Consider the following 20,435-nt stretch of genomic DNA (forward strand, 5'->3'; position numbering starts at 1 on the left):
GATTAGCAGCAGAGGAGTACTGAAGCAGGGCTGACTGGACAATCCAAAGAACACATGGCTGTTTTGCGCCGGCCAAAGTGGCATGCACACTTTGAAACTCTCAACCCAGCTTTCTTAAGGCAGCTGGGTGGTGATAAAGTACAGGCCTCCAGGGCTTGAAGGAGCGTTAGCAGCATGAGAGCAGTGTCTGGATTGATTAGGGAAGCTCCCCATGCATCGGGGAAAGAGGCAAACATAGAGGAGGACGCACAGCCCGTGGGTCAAATCAAATCAAATCAGGTGTTTGTTAAGCACGACTACTCACCCGTAAGGGTCTCAAGGCGCTGGGGGAGGGTGTGGGGGGGGTCGCAGGTTCCAGTCCATCAAGGAGGGGTTCTGTCGAAGAGCCAGGTTTTGAGGTTTCCTGCGAAGATGGGGAGCGATGTTTTCTGTCTGAGATGGAGCAGAAGGTCATTCCAGGCTCTAGCCACGCGGAAGGAGAAGGAGCGGCCTCCCGATCTGGTCTTTCTGCTGCGGGGGACCACGGCGTAGGAGAGCTGGGCTGATCGTAGGGTCCTTTGGGGTGCGTGGGATTTGAGTTGGCTATTCGGGTATGCTGGTCTGGTGTCATGGAGGGCCTTGTGAGCGTGGGTTAGCATCTTGAAGGTGACTCTAGATTCGATGGGGAGCCAGGGGAGTGTGCGCAGGTGCTGGGAGATGTGGCAGTGTCTTGGCAGCTTGAGGACCAGTCTTGCTATTAAGTAGGGGTCGGGGAGGGCTGGACAGCTGGGAGCGGAGAGGGGAGCTGGATTGGGCCGGTCGCACTGGTCGTGCTGGGGGGGGAGGGGCCACAGGGGCAGCAGCGGCGGGGAAAAACGGGCTGAAAAAGGCAAAAGGAAAAAGGCAAAAAGAGAGAGAAAAGTGCAAATAAGGCAGCAAAAGTGTAACAAAGAGTGGAGGAAAGACACAGAGGACACAGGAGAGTAAAAGGGGGATGACTGAGATGAGGGTAAAAAATGAGTGAAAAACGGAGGAAAGACACAGAAGGAGAGTGAAGGGGGAGCTTGAAATGAGGGGAAAACGGCAGAAAAAGTGCAAGAAAGAGTGGAGGAAAGACACAGAGGACACAGGAGAGTGAAAGGGGGAGATTGAGATGAGGGTAAAAAAGAGTGAAAAAACAGAGGAAAGACACAGAAGGAGAGTGAAAGGGGAGCTTGAAATGAGGGGAAAACGACAGAAAATGGAGGAAAGACCCAGAAGGAGAGTGAAGGGGGGAGACAGAAGTGAGGGAAAAAAACAAGTGAAAAGGAGAGACAAAGCGGAGCAAGAGAATGGAGACAGAGGTCCAATGGACAACCAGAGATGAGGTGCAGGTGAAACCTGCGGTTGGAGAAGGACCTCGAACACCAACACTCGAGAGTGCAGGGGCTTGGGGGAAGGCCTCACTTAATGGTGGAGCTGCGAGGGAGGGAGAGCAATTTCACTGACAATGAGTGAGTGGGTAAGTGCCGTTTTAATTTATTTTATTTGATATGTCTGATGCATGGTAGTGGTTGTGGTTTATTTTATAGCTCGTGTTAGGTTATTATTTTGGCTTTTGGTGGGAGGGGGCATTTTACTTTGGGGTTTTGGAGGGAGGGTGTGTGTTTTTTTTAGGGAGGAGTGGTGGGGAACTTTACTCGCCTCACCACTTTCAAAGGGTACCAGCTGTACCTGCCCACTTCTGTATACCCCTTTTATGCACACTCATATAAAATTGTAATTACAATTGCCACCTATGCGACCAACACTCCGTGCAGTCTTCAGAGAGGCCATGAGTAAGATGAGTACGGAGCCTAAACACCTTTATGACCTTCTAGCAGGAACTATGAGAAACTTGCACAACCTTCAGCCTCCACTTCTTCAGAGTGCTCAGTTGGCCCACCGGTTGGAGTTTTAAAATTATTAGATTAATATTTAATATAACTAAATATATTTCAATTAATTATTTAATACACATTTTATTTGACTTTATGTGCTGTAACATTTTATTTTATTAGTTCTGAGTTAGAAATGTATAATTTAATTTATATTTATATCCAAATATTCTTTTTAAATTAAACTTTACTAATTTTCCCAAAACTTTCCCATAGGGAGACCTTCATCTCAGTGGCGAAGATCTCCACCTCAGTGTGAAAAGTTACCAGTAGTATCTTTACACTTGTAAATCTTTTTGCAGGAGCATCTAACACCTGATTTGAGGTGGTAGAGACATGAAAGTCTCTTGTAAATGTTAAATGGCAAAACCGTGTAAAGTTACACCTAGGTCTAGTAGTAAATATACACATGTATATTTACCTTTGTGAATAGGCCTCTCGAGGTCTAATGCTCAATGCTTACAATAACCCCACCTTGAGCAGTGATTGTTCCCTATTCTTGGACTCTCCCACAATTCCTTCTATAAACACAGATGTGCAAGCAAATAATGGAAAAAGAGCAAACTAAAAAAAGCAGAAAAAAGATATCTCGTTCCAGGCCTTTCACACACCCAAGCAGATCAATAGTTTGATTCTTAAGGGATGTTTTTTGCTATTTGCACTGGGCCTAAACATGTCCAAATGCTTAACCCCTTGGTGCATAAAAAACTTTCAGCACTAGAGTGTTTGCTTGTAGCCACCTAACATGGAAAACACCTTCAATGGAGTGCCTGCATGAAAAGCCATACAGCGAATTCACAGAGAATCCTAGTGAGACTGCAATCTTAGAGGAACTGCAAACCAGGTTGAGCCATTACCAATCAAACATTTTTATGCTTATACCACCAAAGAGGGATAAGCAGGGGGCCCTCCTGGGCTAACTAAGCTAGGTGGTTTCTAGTAATCCTTTTCACCACATTTGCAAGGACAGCAACAGTCCCAGAGATTGTTCTGCATCATATTAATTAAATAGAAAATGGTACAGCACAGGCACTCTACAAATGGAGTGGGGTATACGTGACTGGTCCTGCACATTTCTGCTGCAAACAACTCCCTTAGTGATGACACTGGTTTAATTGTCCCTCTAGCCAATGACAGGATGAAAGGGGTCACTGTATGTTATGAGTAAGTCACTCCCTTGGTTTAGGCAATTATAACAAGAAAATGAGTGAAAAGAAAGCCAACCTATATTAAGTAATGGGCTGATCCAAAGACTACTTTAAGTACTTCAATTGTCCCTAATAGGTCTTTGACAACAAGGTCTACAAACAGCTTCAAGCTGTCGGTAGGCAACACCTATAATAAAAACCCAGTAATCCAACACAAATATAGGTCTGACGTTTGCCCACAATTTTAGGCAGCAAAAGCTAACAGTTCATTGACAGGAAGTTGGAAGAACTGGGTTTATCACTGGGGTATTATTCAACCTCCAATTAACTCTCCTTGAATAGTTTCCCTAAAAGACAGGTTACAAACTAGACTTGTAGTACTGTACCAATTAGAACTTGTAACCTTGTGCTTCAAGTTTACAAATCTAGGTTTATTTATTTATAAAGTTATATATAGCGCAAACATGATCCCGAAGGATATCAGAGCGCTTTACAATTTGAGGGAGAGGGAGAGGTAATAGTTGCAGTACAATCATCAAAAGGAATATCAACCCAAAAAAATCAAATACGCATATCAAACAAAAAGGTTACGAACAAAAGGGACAACAAAGGGTAAGATAATAATTGGACCATGGAGAACTGGGAGGGGAGCAAGTGACTAGTAAAGCAGAATAACACCAAAGGCAGGTTGTACATCTTTGCATGTAACAAGGAGATGTTTGGCTGGGAATGACCCTTGCATGGCATACAATTATATGCCGTGCATATAACCCACAAATCAATACTTGATACCAGAGCTATGGGTAAAAACGTCCATGTTTATTTCACACCACCACACATAAACATGACAAATTACATTTAATTATTTACATTCTTTAAGATGTAGATCTAATAAATGTATCATTTTTTTCATTTATTTATTTTTTTACCTTTTCTTGAATGCTCCGACAACTTACACAATAATGAGTACATAAGTATAATAAATGTATCATTAATCAATATTGAATCCATATTTACATTTTTAATTTTGCATCCTAAACAATCAGCCGAAATGACTGACTTACTTATATACAACACATATTCTATTGCACCAAGGGGCCCTCTGGCGCAACCCACCTGCGTCCTTGAGAGGTGAGCCCCAGCCCTCTGGTCCTTCTCCGCCACCTTAGGGCCCCCCCTCTACCACCAGGCTGACCAAGAGGGCTCATAAGGTATAACCAGGGGCCGCTGCCCCATGCCCTAGCTTGTAACCTGGCCCCCTTGCCCCCAGCCGGTGTCCCAATTTTCACTGTGGTGAGCTTATCGTCTCTCCCCCTCAGTGCTGGCCTAGGGCGTCTGCAGGAGGACTCCCGTTAACAATGTGAATCAATCTTCTCTGGCCTCCTTACCGCCACAAGGGCAACCAGGGCCCACAGGTCCTTCGCCCTCCCCACCACAGAACAAGTTCCGCACAAATGACCAAATGCCATTAATCCAAACGTCAGTCCCAATGTCTAACAAGTGCACACTGTCACGACGAAACATCTGGTCACCTCTGATCAGTCTGTGCGGTATATGGCACAGCCGGCCCTGCCCAGTACACAGTTTCACCAACTCCCCGTTCAGGTGCCTCACTGACACGTTCAACACCCTTGATCTCACTCCTGGGCCCCATGTCTGCCATGGGATCATGCATGACCATACGATCCGCGCCCGAGGGAATGTCATTCCCAACCATGCAAATTCTGTCAGCAACACGTCCCAGACTTTCTGACGACCAAGAGCCACCATGTCATTGCCGTCCAAATGCAGGATAATGAAATCCGGGAACTGGAGTCCCTCTTGTGCCCTCGTCTCCTCCACCAGCCGCTGCAGTTTCCCGATTCGAATGCCCCTTGTGCCTTGCCAGTGAAACAACATCCTCTCCAAACATGCCGTTTCAACCCACGCTGCTGCTGCAATCGGTGGGTGGCCCGCTGCACGAAAAAATGTCCCAACACCCATATTACTTTTGAGGGCATACTACTGCAGAAAGAGAAAAAGAGAAAAAGACATCACAGTGGTCACACCGGGGCATTCTTATGTCATACTACAATAAGTCTGGCTCCACATAGCGCGTGAAACATGAGGACCATTGCCCCACACGCTTCACTTCCTCCACTGACAGGCGTGCTGCTAAAGTCGCCGCCCCAATCCTGAATGAGTGGGACGAGTAACCGGTCGGATCCAACCCAAGACTCCTCAAGGAACACATGGACACCGCCCTGAATTGGTATTTTGACAGGCACCCATCATGTTCGTGGATGAACAGGTCTTGCTCTCTTCTCTGTGGGCGAATAGCAAGTATGCCCCCATTCGAGCTACTGGACACACTCGTGCTCCGGGTGCCGGTCTGAGACGAATTGTGGTCCCTTTGCCCGAAGGATCTGTCTTAAATTTATGTAACATAACCAAAAGCCCCTTTATATCCTGCCACTGCAGCCCAACCGCATAATCTACCTTGGAGGCTCCCACCAATTTGCTCAATCTAAAAGCCCCATAAAAGGCTAGTGTGAAAGTAGCAGCAAACAAGGTAGCCTCATAAGCAGAAGAGAACACAGTCTGCAAGGCGTCTAGCATGTCACCAAGTGTGTGCAATTCAAGTGCCCTTCTGCAGTCCTCCCTCACACCCTCTAACCTGGCCCACCCCGCCAGCGCCTTTTTGACTAAGAACGAATTCCCAGGATCTTGCACCCCTGACAGTTTTGCAAAGAAGTCCACAGCCGCTAGTTGAGCCCTGGCGTACCACACAGGCCTGCCCTGCTCCCTCAATGTCTGTTAAAATCTACTTATGGCTTCTGATGAGAACAAGCCCACTAGCCCTTCACTCTGCACCAAAAACCTGTAAGCCTTAAAATGATGCTGAAATGTCTTCCGGGTGCGCTCGCTCAGTGAGGCCTCTACAAGACCCGCTAATGCGGGCTCCGATCCTCCACAGAGATGTCACAAACAATGTCATCTGGTTCGCTGCTTGTGGATGGTACCTCCGGAATTCCTGCAACTTGGAGTGAGACAAAGCATCAGGTTCTCTACACCTGGGATATGTGCAGCTCTAAATAGCAAGTTCGGTCTCAAACATAACAGCACTAGGTGTTTTAACAGCCTTAAGACATGAGTACAAGTAGCCCCTTGCCTGTTAATAGCCTCCACTACAGCCATGTTATCTGACCAAAAACCACAGATTTATTCCCAAAGAAGTCAGACCAGGCTACGTTCCTAGACAGACCGCTCTCATGCCAGTCCGCTGACCAATCATCCCTGCACCAGTGAGGTCCCAACTCTGACCCAAAACCAACACTACCTGCTGAATCGGTGAGCAAACCTAAGGCCTCACTGGTGGCGCCGGCCACACTGCCTTCCTGTTAAATTCCTTCAGAAAACTGCACCAAACTTTTAGATCCTCCCTCACTTCAGCCTGCAACCTCACATGGTGGTGCTTCTGCGTCAAGCCAGCCATTGCTCTCACAATTGATCTGGAGAAGGGGCGCCCCATAGGGATGATACGCAATGCAAAATTCAATTGAACTACCAACACCTGGTGTTGATGCAACGTCACCTTTGCACCCGCCAGCACAGAATCAATTGCCTGTGAGATGGCCTGCACTTTGTCCCTTGGTAACCTGCACTCTCCTACCACTGTGTCACTTTCAAATCCCCCGGATTGCCATGAATGTTACAGGGCCTCCTGTTTTCCCTGGTGCCAAAGGCACCCCAAACTCTTCCAACATGGACACCAGTTTTCTCAAAGCTTGCCCACATGTCTCTGACGAGGACGGGCCCATCACCATGAAGTCATCAAAATAATGCACGATGTCTGTGTGCCCTGTTCTGAAGGTGAACAACCAATGCAACATAGAGCTAAACAGCTGAAAATATTTACAAGATACGGCGCTCCCCATTGGCATGCATTTATCATAGCAATACTGGCCTTTCAGCTGGAAACCTGGTAAGTGGTAATGATCAGGGTGCACTTGCATGAGCCGGAAGGCTGACTCAATGTCTGTTTTCACCATGCGGGCATTGGGGCCCAAGTCACGCACTTTCTGCAGTGCAGTATCAAAGGAAGAGTATGTCACAGAGCATAATGCCGGGACTATTACATCGTTCACTGATGCCCCCTTAGGTGCAGATAAGTTATGTGTCATCCTGAACTGATCTGGGTCTTTCTTAGGCACTATGCCCAGCGCTGAACAAACATAATCGGGCCATGGAGGGGTGGCGAAGGGGCCCACTATCCTCTCCAATGTGCTTTCTTTACTAACCTTTTGAGAAACCACTGTGGAATGTGTGCGTGCCGATAGTAGGTTATTGCAATGACTAACAGGTGGTACTCCCTGTGCGGGTATGCGAAAACCTGTGGAAATGCCCTGATACAATATCTTGGCTGCATTCCTATCGGGATACTGATCCAGCCAGAAAATTAGTTTCTCAATCTCAACTGGCGTGGGCAACGTCCTATTGGGATGATGCCTTCGGATACCTGCCTCTATCTTTTGATTTCTTGATGCATTTGAATTCTGGGTGCGAAGGGTGGCCACAAAAGGCGCAGGCATGCTTAAACTTACACGATCCAGCTGGCCGTGTACACATTTTATGGTTGAATGCCCAGCAAGTCCCCTTCTTTTCACCTGACCCCCTTGAGAAGCACAAAAGGGCTGCTTCATTGGTGTTTTGTTGTTAACACTCTCTAACCAGACATTTGCATCTGTCTGATCCCAACCAATCTCAGGGTCCTCCACCTTTGCCCATCTGAAATCCCTATCGTAGTCCAGCCCTGCCATCCCGCCGTACATTGCGTGAGCCTTCAGAATTTATTCAGAATAGAATACCAAAGGTACTGCCAACTCAGGCCTCTTTTCAAGTATCACTGTCATAAGCACATAAAACTAAAAAGCCAATTCGTAATTGACTCCTGAACCCTTGGTTTCCTTTCCTTGGAAGAGCCTTCCTTCCTATCCTTTTCTTTAGTCTCTACCTCCCTCCTTTTTGGCCTGATTAGTGAGAAGATAACTATGAAGTCACCCTTCCAAATCTTTTCTTTAACGTCCATCGGGACATGGGCAGCCAATTTACCTGGTTCGGACAGTAGTGTATCCTGCCCCCCAAGAGCCTTCTCCCCGCCGTTGACCCACCGCTGGAGGGGCTGTGCTCGCATCCTTCCCCTGCGCCTTTGCCATGAGACCTATCTGTCTATGAATGTCACTGACCGCACCCCCCAAGGCTGGTGGCAATGCCCATGAGGTCACTGGGATGCTGCTGACCTGACCTCCTGTTGCCGGCACTGCTAACCGCGCCAATAACGTCGCCATTGATGCCAGTATGCATACTCTTGACCCATGCCTTAGCTCAGATGACCCCCCAGAAATCCCTAACGCATGAGCAGGCATCCTCCCAGATGCTGTGCCCTGAGCGGGCTCCCCCCCGCTTAACACACCCTGTGTTGCTGGAGCTTGTTCTACTGCAGGCACCACGTTTTGCAGCATGCCCTGGACCACTCCCTCTGCTCCTGACAAAACATTTGCCACCGGCAATGGTGCATGGGGGTTGCGTCGCGGGTGCCAATGCTCTCAGTGCACTCCGAATTTCTGCCAACACTGACCCTACATCATTTTGTTCAGTTACACTAGGCACCACCTGCTGGTTTACTGGCGGTGATGCGGGAGGGGTTGGTATGCTAGTTGTCCCCTGGGGTACTTCATTGGAAGGAGGCTGCTCCCCCGTTCCTCCTCTCCATTTTTTGTATTTTTACCCACTCTCCCACTCATATTCTTTTCCTTACTGGGGCGTGTCCTGGGCCTCTTTTCTAATGGCGGGAATGCTTCCCTAGGAGGGGCATTAGGTCTGCGGGGGCGATCCTCCCCCCCAGGTACCTGTTCCTGCTCTGGGACCGGCTCTATTACCTATTCATCACTTTCTTCATTCTGGCTTAATTAAGCTAAAACCAGTTTCAGAAGCTGGGAAAGGTCAGAATCGCTGTACTTTCTCTTTCCATTACATCCCCCTTTGGCAGGCATCGTCTGCTGGCTTCGCCGCAAATTGCTAGGCTCTCCTGGCCCTGCCCTGCGTTTTATTGTACAGACGATTGAATACCCGCATGCCTTTAAGCCCTGCCTCTACCTCAGTGTGGGTCTCAGCTTGTTCTCAATATAGCCTCTTTTGCTCCGGTGCCTCGCTGGTAACATACGCTCTTTCTAGGCATAACTGATGCGCTATTGCTCCTCTCTCAATCTGCCGCTGATAATTAGAGGAGGGGAGGGGCCAACTATAACTGGCGCGTTCAATCCCTTTAAGCGTGTCTTTCAATTATGTGCCCTGGGTAGCCGCAGGAACTGAAGGCGTGAGGGGTCACCAGATACAGTCTCCCCTATTCAAAATACCAAGCAAAATACAATTACACAGCCTCCCCAGTAACTGCCCGTGCCACAACCAAAGGACCCCCTTCCGTTAACTCTGTGTACCGCGAGTACAGTCTACTGCTCACTCCCTGCTTCCTAGGCTACGCCACACTCCTCCTAGGTTGCACCACACTCCAGCTGAAAAATGGCAATTCCGCTGCCCTCCGACTCTCAGCACCACTGCGAGGTGCGCCCACAACGACCACTGAAAAACACCGAAGAGCGCCGGCCCACCAACATCGCGTCGACTCTGCAGGCTCGCCGATCGCCACCTGCAGAAGAAGAGGAAAAGAAAAGCCCGCGATGAGCCTGGATCCTGGAGATTCTTCGGACACGCACTGCGACTGGAGCCGGCACCTGGAAGAAGAGAGGATGAGAGCTCGGGCACCATAGCCTAAATAGACCCTAGTTCCTCCCCCCCACATCGCCGGTCCCAGCCGGAAGTGCGTCATCATGTGCCCCGGAAGTAATTACTGCGGCCAGTCACCAATTGGGCTACCCCGGCACACAAAGGTGGGCGGGGCAGGACACCAGGGTTTCAGGCCTTAATGGCGCGCTTTTTGAATTTCGCGCTTTCAATTATGTCCGAGTGCCCGACTGTGAATATCTGATATCACGGTTTTTTACTTTGTTCCTAGTCTCACAGTAATCTAATGTGTGCTCCCAAGCCTAGTGAAAAGATCTGCTTGTACACGGATTAAAGTTGGGAAAAGTGTTTATTTTCTTATAAAGTGCACAGTGCAGTTGTGTAATTGTCAGAGCGGTTGCTTGGCAATGCGTCTCAGTCGGCCGCTCCTGTTGCATGTGATGTGTCAAGCAACTCTTATGCACCTGTGTGCACCCTCCCACAACTGTACTTGCCAGGACGGTGTTTTAGCGAGATGATGGCATCCTTGGGGAGTGGAGCCTGTGCTGCACAGTCACCTCAAAGCTCCAGCGGCAGACGACAGCAGCAGAGACATCAGCAATGCTGCCACTCTCGTCAGTGAAGCAGTTCCTTCCACACCACGGCTGCCGGCTCCCACAGATGCTCTCCTCTTTGCCTCCTCCTCGTCGCCAGTGAAAAGATCCGCTCATGCACAGAAGAAAAGTGAGTAAAGTGTTTTTTTGTGAAGTCCTCAGCAAACAAAGAGGGAGCTGCTGGTTAATCATCAACCGTCTCCTTCTCATGAGCCCCTGAGAATGTTCCAGAACATTCCCTGGAGAATTTGGAACAGCATTCCCTCACAACACAATGCAACACCTAGGCCTGTCCTTAACATGAGTGGTGTCCTGAACCTGTCCTGTGATGTGGAGGGGTGCACCAATCGTTCCCTCATTTTTACTGTCCTGTCATTAGTTTGGCATATGCAACAGTGGTTGCAGTGTAGTTGTGCCCAGCTCTTTATTGCTGTGTCACTTGATTGGAGGACTATTTGTGTAAGGATCTTACCCAGTCGAATTTCTGCAGGGACGTCAAGGAATCCCAACTTCAGGCGTAGGAAGGTCCCAACCTTCCACCCCACCCTACTGCGTCTATCAAACTCTAGAGCGCAGAGGAGGTGGCGGAAAGAGGGGAAACAAAACAAGGATAGAGGGGAAAAACACAGGAGCTGCAATCTTCTTGCTTCCTTTTCTGTGGAACTGTGTCTGTGTTCTTGGAGCAAGGTTCTGAAAAAGGTAAGAAGAACAATATATAAGGCCCTAAATAAGGGCCTACAATACCCCTAGTTTAACCCTTCTTTAATGTATAGCTCTGCTATCTAGTTACCTATAACTAACAGCTTGCTTATTCTAGATAGTTGCACAGAAGGACTGAAGAGGTCAGGAAAGGGTACAGGCTAGTCGTAGTTTCCCTTCAGGACTGTAGGAGGATGTCCCTAGGATAGATAAAGGCAACCATATAGTAATACACCCACATGAACATCTGAAAACACTACTTCCCTTCCCCCTTCCGACCACTTATCTTACAAGGGTATCCAGATGTCATCACAGAACAAGGAGTCCGATCAAATGCTGTAGAGGCTTCTACAGCTAGAATCTGGAAGATGCAGCAGGGAAGGAACTCAGGAAGACGGGTCAGGACCAATGCGGCGTAAGGTGAACAAGAGCCTCCTTAGGGGGTAACTGGCAGGTCCACGGGAGCAGTTTGGGAGGAAGGGGACAGGGCAGAGACACCCGGCCGGCCCGCGGGACAAAATCCGGCAAGGTGGGCGGAGCACTCTGACCCTAAAACACCAAAGTCCCGAAACTAGGGGCAGCTCGCGTCCAGTTACAGCCAACACAGAGGCTCGGCACCAATATAACGAACGCACAAAAAAGGAGGGGAAACAGAGCTCTGAAATATGAGAGACGGCTCTCATACAAGCGACCGAAAAAAGAAGGGGATTGCAAACACTCGAAGCGATGCAGGTAGTGTAGAATGTCCCGGTCCTCCGAGACGAACGCCAAGCGAAAAACCAGGAAACAGGATACAGGAAGTTCAGGGAACCGCCTGCGGGGCAACACTAGAACGCGAAGCCCCGAGGTTCCTGAACGGCAGGCTTTTCTACTGTTTCGTTGCTATCGCGCATGCGCGATAGCTAGACGCTATGGGGAAGTCACTCGCAACTCGGTGACGCTGGAATCGGCAATCCTGACAGTACATCCCCCCCAACACCCCTCCCACGGGTTTGGGCTTGTGGATGTCTCCTGTGAAACAAACGTATCAAACGAGGAGCATGTACTTGACTGGCAGGTTCCCATGTACGTTCTTCAATTCCATACCCCTTCCAGTGTATCAAATACTGCAAACGGCGTCTACTCCTTCGAGAGTCAATGATGGATTCCACTTCGTATTCTTCTTCACCGTCTACCAACACCGGAGCTGGGTGAGAAGGCAGGCGAGTACCGGGTTCTACAGGTTTGATCAGTGACACATGAAAAACTGGGTGTACCTTGATGGTCTCAGGGAGTTTTAGTTCCATTGCCACGGGATTGATGACTCTAGAGATCGGGTAGGGTCCAAGGAACTTAGGTCGGAACTTACAAGACCCCTTCAAAGGAATGTATTTGGTTGACAGCCATACTTCATCCCCCACCTTATATTCTGGTTCTGTCTGTCTATGTCTATCTGCTCCCTTCTTGTACGCTGCCTTAGCTTTGTCTAAATTGGTATGTGTCAGCTGATGTATCTGTTGGATCTCTTGAATGAACTCACTAACTGCAGGTGCGGTGCAAGATGATAACCTCGGAGAGATGAAAGCCTTTGGATGATACCCTGATGAACAAAAGAAAGGGGTGTATTTTGTGGATGCATGCTGACTGTTATTATATGCGAATTCCGCCACCCACACCATCTTATCCCAATCACTGTGTGAGTGTAAGGACTGACTCCGCACATACTGTTCAAAACACTGATTGACTCGTTCAGTCTGCCCATCCGTCTGCGGATGGTGACTGGAAGATAGTCTCCTTCAGGGTTTGAAATGCTTTCTCAGCCTCATCTGACCACAAGAATGGAGTCCCCTTTCTGAGCAACCGTGTAATCGGTGCCACTAACCTAGAAAAGCCATCGATAAAGCGCCGATAAAAATTGGCAAACCCAATGAATCGTTGGATATCTTTGATCTTTTGTGGGGCAGGCCACCTTGAGATGGCTTCCACCTTTTGTGGATCCATTTGCAACCCCTGGGGAGAGATGATAAACCCCAGAAAGGGAACAGACTGTACATGGAACGTACACTTTTCTAACTTGCAGTACAACTGATTGTCTTGCAAGCGCTGTAACAGCTGTCTGACATGCGGTATGTGTTCCTTGAGTGACTGTGAATATATCAACAAATCATCGATATAGGCAATCACACAGACGTCTAACATGTCCTTAAGCACTTCATTTATGAAGAACTGAAAAGCGGAGGGCGCATTACAAAGCCCAAATGGCATAACCAAGTATTCAAAAAGTCCATACTTGGTACAAAAAGCCGTCTTCCACTCATCCCCCTCTACCACACGTACCAAATGGTAAGCCCCCCGTAAGTCCAATTTCGTGAACACACGGGCGTCTTTTACTCTATCTAGGAGAGCAGAGATGAGTGGAAGAGGGTACCTGTTCTTTATGGTTATTTTATTTAAGGCCCTGTAGTCTATGCAACAACGCAGACCCCCTTCGCGTTTAGGGATAAAAAACAGAGAGGAAGAGGCAGGGGATTTGGAGGGACGAATAAACCCTAAGGAAAGCATGTTATCTAAATACTCCCGCAAATACAGATTCTCCTTTTCAGTCAGAGAATAGACTCGACTGAATGGGATCTTAGCTCCTGCTTGAAGGTCAATGCGACAGTCAAAGGGTCTGTGGGGTGGTAAGGAAGTGGCCTCCTTTGGGTCAAAAATAGAACTTAAATCTTGATATACCGTTGGCAACATTTCTTCCTTCTCCGTCATCATAATCTCCTTGTGTGGACTCAGAGATAGGGTATGTGCCTGACAACACTCTGGACGAAACCGTAAGGTGGCGTTATGCCAGTCTATAAGGGGATTATGCATCCTTAACCAGGGTAAGCCTAAGAGAACAGGAAACTGCGGTGACTGGATCAGATCGAATTCCACTTGCTCCACATGATTAGATTCTAGGAGAACCTTGATAGATTCTGTCTTGTGTGTGATGGGTCCTGACTTTAACACACTTCCATCTATAGTGGTGACTGTCTCTCCATACCCCTTGTTTAGTGGTTGAATGTGATGTTCCTGGGCCCAAGCCTTGTCCATAAAATTCCCCGTAGCCCCTGAATCTAGCATAATGGGAGTGTTAGCCTGTCCTTGTTTCCAGAACAATCTAGCTGGGATAAAGAAATGACCAGAAGAAGACGCTATGGGGTCAGAAGAGGAGACACTCAAACCTGAATAACCCGAAGTCCTTGTCTCGCAGGTCTCCGGGCTTCCTAGTTTTCCGACTTCTTGCTGGGCACCGGTTTGGTGGGACAGGATCTCAAAAAGTGTCCCGCCTTACCGCAATAAAGACATAGTCGGTTTTCTCGCCGCCGGCGTCTCTCGTCTGGAGTCAGAGGTCCTCTCACAATCCCAATCTGCATGGGTTCTGCTTCCTCACCAGTAGATGGGAAGTCAGGTTTCTTCTCCCTGACTGTCACTACCCTGACCTCTGTCTTTCCTCTTTCTTTTTTACGTTCTTGCAGACGATGGTCTATTTGTACCGCTAGGTCCATGAGATCCTTACAAGAACGAGGGAGATCCACTATATGAGACAAAGCATCCTTGATCTCCTCCCTCAGTCCCCTATAAAACAGAGTACCTCGTTTTTCCTCTGGCCAACCCGCCTCAACTACTAGTCGCTGGAAAGAAGTGATGTAGGTGGCAATCTCAGCGGTCCCTTGCTTGAGGGAGAGCAAATCCGTATCAGCTGTGAGAGTGTAAGTATGCTTATCAAACAATTTCTTAAATTCATCCTTGAAAGCCCTATAATTCTGTAGCAGAGGGTCGTCTCTTTCTATTAACGGCATGGCCCAATTGGCAGCTGGACCCCCTAGGTATGAGATCACAAAGGCTACCTTAGCTTGATCAGTGGGAAAACAGGGAGCTTTGCAAGTAAAATGCAATTGACACTGGCTAATGAATGTGTTAAATTTGGAGGAATCGCCTGTAAACCTCTCAGGCGGTGCAAGAGGGATTGAGGGAGGAGTAGTGACCTGTATCACGGGAGCGGAAGCCCTTGAACTGCCCTCCCCTTGTGTTTCCCTCTGTATAGAGTTTACCCGCAAGGCCAATGCCTGGGTCTCTGCCTGGAGATTCCCAATCATGTTGGCGAGATCCGCCAAGGTCACTTGTTGTAATTCCATGACGTCCGGGCAGAACGCACCACGTGGGCTTCGCGTTCTGTAAGGATCTTATCCAGTCGAATTTCTGCAGGGACGTCAAGGAATCCCAACTTCAGGCGTAGGAAGGTCCCAACCTTCCACCCCACCCTACTGCGTCTATCAAACTCTAGAGCGCAGAGGAGGTGGCGGAAAGAGGGGAAACAAAACAAGGATAGAGGGGAAAAACACAGGAGCTGCAATCTTCTTGCTTCCTTTTCTGTGGAACTGTGTCTGTGTTCTTGGAGCAAGGTTCTGAAAAAGGTAAGAAGAACAATATATAAGGCCCTAAATAAGGGCCTACAATACCCCTAGTTTAACCCTTCTTTAATGTATAGCTCTGCTATCTAGTTACCTATAACTAACAGCTTGCTTATTCTAGATAGTTGCACAGAAGGACTGAAGAGGTCAGGAAAGGGTACAGGCTAGTCGTAGTTTCCCTTCAGGACTGTAGGAGGATGTCCCTAGGATAGATAAAGGCAACCATATAGTAATACACCCACATGAACATCTGAAAACACTACTTCCCTTCCCCCTTCCGACCACTTATCTTACAAGGGTATCCAGATGTCATCACAGAACAAGGAGTCCGATCAAATGCTGTAGAGGCTTCTACAGCTAGAATCTGGAAGATGCAGCAGGGAAGGAACTCAGGAAGACGGGTCAGGACCAAAGCGGCGTAAGGTGAACAAGAGCCTCCTTAGGGGGTAACTGGCAGGTCCACGGGAGCAGTTTGGGAGGAAGGGGACAGGGCAGAGACACCCGGCCGGCCCGCGGGACAAAATCCGGCAAGGTGGGCGGAGCGCTCTGACCCTAAAACACCAAAGTCCCGAAACTAGGGGCAGCTCGCGTCCAGTTACAGCCAACACAGAGGCTCGGCACCAATATAACGAACGCACAAAAAAGGAGGGGAAACAGAGCTCTGAAATATGAGAGACGGCTCTCATACAAGCGACCGAAAAAAGAAGGGGATTGCAAACACTCGAAGCGATGCAGGTAGTGTAGAATGTCCCGGTCCTCCGAGACGAACGCCAAGCGAAAAACCAGGAAACAGGATACAGGAAGTTCAGGGAACCGCCTGCGGGGCAACACTAGAACGCGAAGCCCCGAGGTTCCTGAACGGCAGGCTTTTCTACTGTTTCGTTGCTATCGCGCATGCGCGATAGCTAGACGCTATGGGGAAGTCACTCGCAACTCGGTGACGCTGGAATCGGCAATCCTGACAATTTGTTTAATCCTGTTAACTTCCACCTCTATGTGCTAACCAAGATTCCAGCCCTACTATACCAAGTGTATGTTGTGTGATTGTATATGTGGACTATATGTTCCATGTATTGTATGTATGAGTAAGCCAGAGAGTTGGATGCATGGGGGTTCTATTTTGGAAGCACCAGACCTGTCCCTGTACACAAGATAGAAGTGAGGTTGTTTTAACAGGCAGTGAAAATAAATTGCTGACATTTCTATAGCTGGTGGGAGGAAACCTAGACTATGAAGTGAGGGCACAGGAGACAAGACTCCATTTTAAATTTAATTATATGTTTTGCTGAGACAAGTTGTTGATTATTCTTCCTGTGGCACTGCCTTTTGGTAGATGGTGGGGATGAAGTGTGGGACTGAAGCCTCTGTTGAAGGTGAAAGGGACCCTTTAGATGAGGCCAGCCTTTTGTATTTCTCCTGATCACTGCTCATTACGGCTGTTGATATCCAGTTGTAGCAAGTTCACACCTTTTTGTGCGTATGTTGTGAGTACTCCCCTGCTGTGGGGACCATCACTCTACAAAAAGGCTTTGTCTGGAGAACAGCCTGGAAAGGAGGCTTGAATAGAGAACCACTCAAACCGGTTAGTAAAGTGCAGACTGTGTATCCACATCTCCTGTCTGGGTTGACTGAATTAAAGTGGGAGTTACTGACCCAGTTGTTCCAGTTTCAAGGGCTAGATTTACAAAGGGTTTTTGCCTTTCGGAAACCCTCTGATTCCATAAATCAGAGGGTTTGTAAATGCTTAAACTCATTTTTGAATGTACTAAACCCACTTAACAATTCAGAAAAGGTTTTCTGAATCACTAACTGGGTTAAGGAAACCATCAGGAATCTCTATTTTGAAAGGGGTGAGTTAAGGGTGTTCCTTCCAAATACTGATGCCTTACGGTATACATACATTTTTCGTCACCGAAATCCAGTTGCAAAAAATTCGTATTGTTCCACTAGTAAAAGAAGGTAGTAAGCCAATCGAAAACAGATTAGAAAGACACCCTAATTGCAATAAATTAAGTATTGATTAATATGAAACACAAGGAATCAAAACCATGTGCATTTATAACTTTGAGTTATTTCTGAAATTAGTTGCTAATCACATTATGAACTGTAAACATGAATATACATAAATATATGGCATTCAAAAATAAGAAACAAAATGAATCGCACAAAAATCAAAGTAGGTACAAACTTGAGATCACTGTGATCCATTTGTTAGCACACAGAGTTGTTCAGTTCTTACTAGGGCTTTCCTTCTTTTCAACAAATGAAATCCCAAAAGGTGGTGTCTGCATTCTGATCGTCCCTAAGAGAGTTCATATATGTGATGTGCCTTCACTTTAAATATTGGAGAAATGCCCTGTATCACACACTTTGCTAATCTCTATATGTGCTGCTGACGTGTTTCGACCGCCTTCATATGTGATATAATTATTTTATAGAAGTCATCTTCAGGGCATTATCCTTTGCAAATGTGGACACCAGCGTAGTCAAATGGGTCAGACACATTAACTAATTATACTGCATTGTACTCCATGTGCTGTCATATAATATTTAAGTAGTCCTCTCCTTACAGCTGCTACAATGAGCAAATCACGGTGAGATTATGCTTTTCTGCTTCTCTTTAAAGTGCGATACAAACAAATGTGGACGGAATACTGAATAAATCATACATTCACCCCCAGTCAAGTGATCTGGGTTAAATCCATCATACTTTTGCTCACCATGTCACCCCAGTTTAGACCTAGCCATATGCAAATCAGTCTTGACCCTGTGCCTCATGGGAACAGTCCAGACCAAAGTGCCAAGCCCTCCCTCCTGCCTCCCTGTACCATAAACAAGCATACTAGGACCAGTTTCTGGGTATTACCCTTCATCAGCCAGGCTAGCTTGAATCCAGTGGCACAGTGAGCAAGGGATCCACGTCTGGACATACCCATCCCACTTAGGGTGAAAAGTGCTACACAAACAAATGATGGACGGAATGCTGAATAAATCATACATTCACCCCCAGTCAAGAGAGCTGGGTTAAATCCATCGTTCTTTTGCTCACCATGCCACCCCAGTTTAGACCTAGTTATATGCAAATCAGTCTTGACCCTGTGCCTCATGGGAACAGTCCAGACCAAACTGCCAAGCCAGGTCCTCCATGGACCGGAAACAAGCATCCTAGGACCGGTTTCTGAGTATTACCCTACATCAGCCAGGCTAGCTTGAATCCAGTGACACAGTGAGCAAGGAACCCACGTCTGGGCATACCCATCCCACTTAGGGAGAAAAGTGCTACGCAAACAAATAATGGATGGAATGCTGTATAAATCATACATTCACCCTAAGTCAAGAGATCTGGGTTAAATCCATTGTTCTTTTGCTCACCATGCCACCCCAGTATAGACCTAGCAATATGCAAATCAGTCTTGACCCTGTGCCTCATGGGAACAGTCCAGACCGAACTGCCAAGCCAGGTCCTCCCTGTACCGGAAACAAGCATCCTAGGACCGGTTTCTGGTTATTATCTCTTTAAAGTGCAGCGCAGTGTTGTTTGGGTATTCCATGCTGGTGAAAGCAAACTGAACTGTTGGGGTATTAAAATGTAGAGATATTTGTGAGTCAGCTGCACCCACAGTGGCGGCTCCTCCGCTAAGGCGGAGGAGCGTCGCCCTACTGACTAAAAAATAGGAAAAAGAAAATTATAATAACAGATCGTTATTATCATTTTCTTTTTCCCATTGAAGTGAATGGCTCTCGCGACGGGGCTGGCCAGAGCAGAGAGAGGAGTGGTTTGCACTCCTTAAGTGTGGAGGACTGCGTGGCCCTCTTGGGCCAGCCAAGTAGTCCTGCACACTTTGCATCTTCTCCACGAGGCTGCATTACACAGCCTGGTCAGGAACATGCAAAGCCTCCCTGTCCCCATCTGAGCGCTGTGGTTTGGCGCAATGGGGAGCCTGGGAGCCAGGGTGTTTCCTGCTTCTTCCTGCAGACGGCGGAGACAGGAAGAAGAGGACGAAGAAGTTACGGCGGCCGGCCGACCAGTGTAAGTGTTTTTTTTCTTTTTGTCCCACACCCATACTCTCCACCCCGTCCCTCCCCTTCCGATCGGTAACAGCGGCCACTGTGCATTTGTGCTCATTCTGTGCCTAGACCCACACTTATTTTGCTAATGCATTTAAGGAATCCCAAATTGCGATTCCTTAAATGCAATGTAGGAAGCACCCAAGTTGTGCAATTTTGGCTTAAGGAATCGCATATTACCACCAACCTCAGGTTGGTGGTAATTTGCGATTTCCTTGAAAAATGCACTTTTTTGCATTTTTCAAAGTGCCATGGGGCGCACATACATGCCCTTAGTGCATGTATGTGCGCCACATGTGCACACATGTTTATTTCAGGGGTGCAAAAGGGTGTCCTATTGACACCCTTTTAACCTTGAAATTGCATTCTCAATTTGTGATTCTCTAATTGAGAATCGCAAATTGAGAATGTCTTCCTATTCATTCCTATGGGCCTTTTAGCCCATAGGAATGAATGGCAAGGTATTCCTTATTTGCGAATCTGAAGTTGAGATTCGCAAATAAGGAATAGGTGGGAATCGCAAAATATTTTGCTAATCCTACCTACATTCCGTTTTGCAATTCTCTAATTGCGATTCCCTAAAAATTGCAATTAGAGAATCGCAAAACACGTTTTACCTACATATGGCCCCTTGTCTTTTAACTAAAATTCAACCACTGGACTTGACAATACAATATAGTGTCTGTTGGTTGACTGCTGAGTTCTGATCTCTTGCACTACACATTGCCCCCCTGACAAGCCCTTGACTTGTTTCCTTTAATAACCTCAGAGTCAAGTGTAGAAAGTTTGTGGTTACCCCATTTGCAGAGCCATATTAGGATAGGC

The sequence above is a fragment of the Triturus cristatus genome, chromosome 7 (assembly GCF_964204655.1).
Source record: "Triturus cristatus chromosome 7, aTriCri1.1, whole genome shotgun sequence".
In the NCBI taxonomy this organism is placed as follows: domain Eukaryota; kingdom Metazoa; phylum Chordata; class Amphibia; order Caudata; family Salamandridae; genus Triturus; species Triturus cristatus.